This window comes from Oreochromis niloticus, linkage group LG18 (assembly GCF_001858045.2).
Source record: "Oreochromis niloticus isolate F11D_XX linkage group LG18, O_niloticus_UMD_NMBU, whole genome shotgun sequence".
NCBI lineage: Eukaryota > Metazoa > Chordata > Actinopteri > Cichliformes > Cichlidae > Oreochromis > Oreochromis niloticus.
In genome coordinates this window covers 28,405,627-28,411,656 of record NC_031982.2, presented here as the reverse complement: position 1 = coordinate 28,411,656, position 6,030 = coordinate 28,405,627, and positions in this window count along the sequence as shown.

Sequence of the window (6,030 nt, the reverse complement as noted above, 5' to 3'; positions counted from 1 at the left end):
ATATGCTTTGTAAATCTGATCTATTTCCCATGACTCTTGTTTTAGACATAAATGTCAGAGTTGTTCTCTCTAAAGTTGCTTTTTAGCCTTCGCTAGTAAAGATGGGATTCACCAGACATCCCACAATATCATATTATCACAATACTTTGTTAATTAATATAACATGAATATTCTATGATGTGCAGAGTATTGCACTAACATATATTATGATTTATCACCTTTTTTTCCAAGTGCAAACTATGTCCTCAAAGTTAATGTTCTATCCAAAGATAAAGTTATCTCACTTCAATAATTTATGTATTTTTTTTTTTTTGCTCCAAATGAAATTGTCAACCATACCAACACTGTAACCAAAACCTACCATAAATGTTACCATATGATGGAATGGGGTCAGGGCAATCGGTTTCTGATAATACAGCAATTTCCAGGTATAAATCATTGAAAACTGCATAGTGTTGCTGTCCATCTAGACAAAAAATCATATTTAACTATTAACTTTGTGCTAAGCAGCCTTCCTCTTCTATAAGAGTCAAGTTCCCTCGAATTGTGACTCAGACCGATGACAACATGCTGTCAATTTGTCTACATTTATAGATTGCATAGCAATTATTTGCAAACCTTTGACAATGTTTTAGAGAGTGGTTGCAGTCAGTCCAAGTCAGACTGCAACTGTTTGCAGAAAGATTTCCTCCTCTTAGGCGAGATGGAGAGACATGCAAGTCCAACATGTAGATTCATCACTGGTTAGGGATCCTCTTAATCTAAACAAACACTTATATTAAAACACTTATTGTCTGTCTGCTGACACTTTACTGCGCATTAAAGGTAAGTACCTTACCTACTTACCTTCATAAAATGTCAGCCTGCTGTTAACACTGGATGATGCCACATGTAGTAGACGTTGAAATGTTTCACTGGATAAACAGAAGTGCTTAGATTCAAAGGTGGAGGATGCCGTGACACTCCTGAGGCCTTTTGTTTACAAAGCAGGCTTTAGGGTTAATGATGTTTTAAGAGTTACAAAGGTGATTCATTGCTTAACGGTGTAGATCACCATGGTAACATATACTGCAGACTTAACCAGCTCCGAAGCAGGCTAAATTTGAGATTAGAGATTAACAGATTTGAATTCACCAGCTACTGATCAGTCAGTTCTCCAGAAAACAGAATTATTATTCCTGGAAATCCCTTGGACATGTGTGTGTGGATAATAAGAGGTTCTAAGGTGTCTGAAGGTTTTTTCTTTTCCTGATGAGCATTCTTAAAGAAACTTATTTCCTGGTTTTTCCTTTTGGCTAAAAACCCTTTTATAACAATTTCAGTTTTTTGTTTGTTTGTTTTTTGTAGTTTTTTTTCCAGTCTAACTGGCCAAAGTGGTTAAAGTACTTTGACATTCATGCTTTTCCTCACACACGTACCCAAACATGTAGTGGACTCGCCTTCAGCTGTGTTACTTTCAGCCTGTATTTTGTGTTTTAACCTCTCTATATTTATTCTAATATCGTAGTGTTATCTAACTTTATAAAATCAGGCACACTGCTGCCAGCAAACCCGTCCATGTTTGATAAATCAAATACTCCCAACACTGACTCTTTCACATGAACACGCTCACAGCTATGTTGTGAAACCCTGGTTTAACTTATCGAGACGATAACCCCCTTTGTGGGACTCCAAGTGGACTTTTAAATCAGATTGTGTTAAACAATCTTGGAGAATGTGAGAATGCCAACTTTTGAGAACAAAGGTGAAATGCAGAACTGCAGTAGCTACACAGGGATAAAGTTGATGAGCCATGCCATGAAGGTATGGAAAAGAGTGGTTGAAGAGAGGTGGGAATGTGTGCAGTAGGAGTGATGGATGGGTTCAGGGATTGCCTCTGAACCTCTTCTGTCTTGAACTGGTGATGGACAGATGAGGTCAGTCAGGAGTCTCACAGACAGTATTGTGATCTGTGGTGAGAATAGGTGCCTGGAAGAGGTGGAGGTATGCTCTGGAGAGAAGAGGAATGAAAGTCGGTTGGAACAAGGGCTGCCACAAACGATTATTTTGATAGTTGACTAGTCAAACTTTTATTGAAATTTGCAGATTGTCTCGGTTGAGTTAAATAGACTCAGCCATCTGCTCCTTGCTATCTAAAATATAACACGACACTCGAGTTAATTCTGGACGATCTCACACTTCTGTTTAATCAGTTTTCTGTTTGATGTTTATTCAGCTGTGTGAAAACTATAACTTTAATCTCAGCCAAACCGATTTACTCAGGAACAAATAAAACACTGAAAAAAGCCAAACAATAACATTTTTAAGTTATCTAAGTGACTTATAAATCATGTTTAACCTGAGTAGTGAAAGACCGCGGGGGTCTGAAAACGATGTGCCAGGAGTTCGCTGTTCTCGCCAGATCTAGTGAGCCTTGACCTCCCGGTCAGCTCATCTCCGAAAAGGTCGGAGCACTTTTGCAAATATGTTACGTCTTGATAAATTGAGCAGCTATTTGAAGTTTCCTCTGCTACATTCTCGCCTGAAAATATCTTAAAAGTTTATTTTTTGACCCAGAAAGAGTAATATTAAAACCAAGTAGCTCCAGCCATTGTTGGAAACTGGAATTGGCTGGGCTATGAATTCTGGGATAGGTTGGGCCACGAAGGATACACCCGACCCATCCTTCAAATCTGTGGAAAAGGAGGACGCATCTGTCGGCCGCATTTGGAGGAGTCTTCGAATTTGGACAGCCTTTGTCGCGTCGCTGTCACGTAATCGGCCTAGAAACGCGGCCTCCGAAGGATGCGGCCCCAGAATTTGGACACAGCTACGATACCGGAGACTGCTGCTTCTTCTTCTTCTTTGGTGTTCAACAGCAGCTGGCATCCTTGTACATGCATTGCTGCCATCTTCTGTTTCAGTCCGTTATTACTCTCTTAAATCCTACTACTTATTCCTGCATCTTTCATGATCTTACGAAGCTTTAAAAGATGCGTCGACTATTAAATTAGTCGCCGACGATTTTGATAGTCGACATAATCGTGACTAGGTGACTAATCGTGGCAGCCCTAGTTGGAACATGACAGAATACATGTGTGAATGAGAGGGAGATGGGTGTAACAGTGACGATGCAACTAGCAGAGGTACTTGAAGGTAGATGAATTGAAATACTTGGGATTGACCATCCAAAGCAAGAGACAGTGCACAAGAGAGGTGAAGAAGAGAGTGCAGGCACAATGTAGTGGATTTGGAAGAAGCGTGACAGTAAGAGTGAAAGGGAAGGTTTACAAGATGGTAGCAAGACCTACTGTGATCTATGGTTTGGAGACGGTGGCACTGACAAAAAGAGAGGAAGCCGAGTTGGAAATTGCAGAGTTGAAGTTGCTAAAGTTCTTGTTTAGAGTGACCAGACTTTGGCTACATTCACACTGCAGGTCTTAATGCTCAATTCCGATTTTTTTTATCAAATTTTGTCTGGTTGTTCACACTACAAATAAAATGTTTACGGCCCTCAAATCGACCCGCATGCGCAAAAGAAGACGTCACACACAACGCGCTCTGTTTACGGAAGTAAAAATGGCGGCTACAGAGCTAGTAGGTGTTGTTGCAGCAGTCTATCAATTTCTGCACAGTTGTAACCGACAGAATTTTGACAAATTAATTGGAGAAAGAAGGACGCTGAGGAAAAAAAGAGAGCCCGTGCTTTAACAATGGCCGCCGTGCTTTCTCGTTTGTCTTCTCCGGCGCTAATAATTGGCGTCTGTCTTGTGTCAGTGACATAAAAGACGGATTTAATGCGACATGACCGTTCAAACAGCAGTCGCTTTCTAAAACATCAGATATGTATCGGATTCAGTACCACATACGAAAGTGACCCAGATCGGATTTGAAAATATCGGATTTGTGCCGTTCAAACTGTCATACCATGATCGGATATGGGTCGCATAGGGTCAAAAAAATCGGATTTGATGCGCTTTCACCTGCAGTGTGAACGTAGCCTTAGAGAGGCAAGTCTGAGGTGGTTTAGACGTGTACAGAGAAGGGATAGTAGATATATCAGACAAAGGATGATGAATATGGAGCTGCAGATGCTGCATTTTGTGTGCTGTTGGGCAAGAATGTGCGAGTAATCAACAAATATGAAGCAGATCTTCCTGTTGGAAAATGTTCAATAAAAGTGCCATTTCAGTTTAAAAACCCTTGTTGTGCACAAATAAACTCCTTTTGGTACATTTGAGTGCCTTTGTGTGTTACCCATGAACACAGCCAGGTGTAGTTGTTGAATGGCCAGACCAGGAGGCCCTTCTGACAATTACAAACAGGTGGTGGATTTTGTTTTTGCTCCACCCAGACCACCAGGATCTAAACCTCCTTTTAAACTACATGTGAAAAACTCATCAAGCCTGAGGTTTTTGACTAAATGTCCCTGCTGCTGTTGTCAATTTGCTTGCAGGTCCTCATGGCACCATCTAAGGATTTGATGATGAAAAGAAAACCTCAGTTCCCCTGGGTGGACCCTGGCTAAGCAACATGTAACCACCATCAACAGGTAACAATGTTAAATGAATGTTGTAGGTGTTTGGCTTTGGTGTGAGTTGTTGTTGTTTTTTTTTTTTTGTTTTGTTTTGTTTTTTTTTTAAATTTGTTTATTTGTTTCTATTTTTGGTGGTGGGGGTTCACTTGGGTAGCATACTCAAGCCATACCTTTGTGCTAGTCGTACCCTGAAAGCATCATAACTTCAGCCTGCTGGGATAAGCATTGTCACTTTTAAGCTTTTAACCTATACATATAAAAATATATGCACTCAAAGCCCTGCACACAGTTTGTGATGCACTCACAGAGAAATGGCAGGCAGTGAGTGCCAACATGCATGCTGGTGATTTGAACCTTTGCCTGTCAGACCAGAAGAGGGCAGCGTTGTGTTCACATGGTGAGGCGTATCACCTGGAATAAACATTTCTTTCTTCTTTTTTTTTTTTAATGATGGGCTGTGGTCAGATCAGAGTGATAAGTTTCAGTGGATCAGGGTTGTTCTTTCTGTGTGGTTCAAAGGGACGGCTGTCTCTACCCTGTGGTATTTAAGGCGTTGACTGTAGTTATTTTTAAGATTTTTGTGCCTCCTGTAGTGTTTATCAAAGCATTAAATACACTATAGTGTAAGACTTCCAATGTATAGTAGTAATTAGTAGTATTTTTATTCATCTTCATATATGACAAAGGTTTGAGTGGAAAAAATACAATTAAATGACACTGTCAGTCCTTGCCAATAAATGCAGGGCTGTTGATCAGATCAGATTGATAAGCTGTAGTGAATCACTGTAGTTGTTTCAGCTCTGTTAACAGTTATCTGTTAGCTGCATTGGCCTGCAGTTAGTCTGTCTTTAATTTTGTTAACCAAAGCATAAAATACACTGCAGTAAGACAGCTTGTATGTCTCACAGTTGGGAAATTCACTTTATTACAACAGCAAAATTAAAAGGAAGAAAATATAGAAGCAGCAATAAAATAACCCATGACAATAATACTGCACAATAGAGAAAATGTACACCATGCAATATTAATTTAAATACCTTTTTCAAATTAATTTTATTTAAAAACTTTGTTTACAATTTGTTTAAAAAGTTTTAAGTGTTTTTTTTTTTTTTCAAAAGTAGAAATTATTCATCGAAATTTTGTGTTCCATAGTTTATATATTATATACATTTTTAAATAGGGGTGTCTTTTTTTTATTTGTTGTGCAAAATACAGTTGACAGTGTTTTTTTTTGTTGTTGTTGTTTTTTTGTTTTTTGTTTTTTTAACCGTAGTCCTGTTATTCCAGTAGTCCCACTTTTTATTTAAGTTTTTAAAATCGCATTTTTATTTTCTTTCAATTACTATTTTTAAAGGGAGTATAGAACACCTTTACTTTTGTCATTTAATTTATTTATTTGAAATTTTATTTCGTTTTAGTTTACGATATACATTTCGGCCATTCCCGGTGCTTATTTCAATAATTTATGTGTATGTGTGGAAAAGGAGTTAGTTTGCAAGAAATGCCCCCTTCCC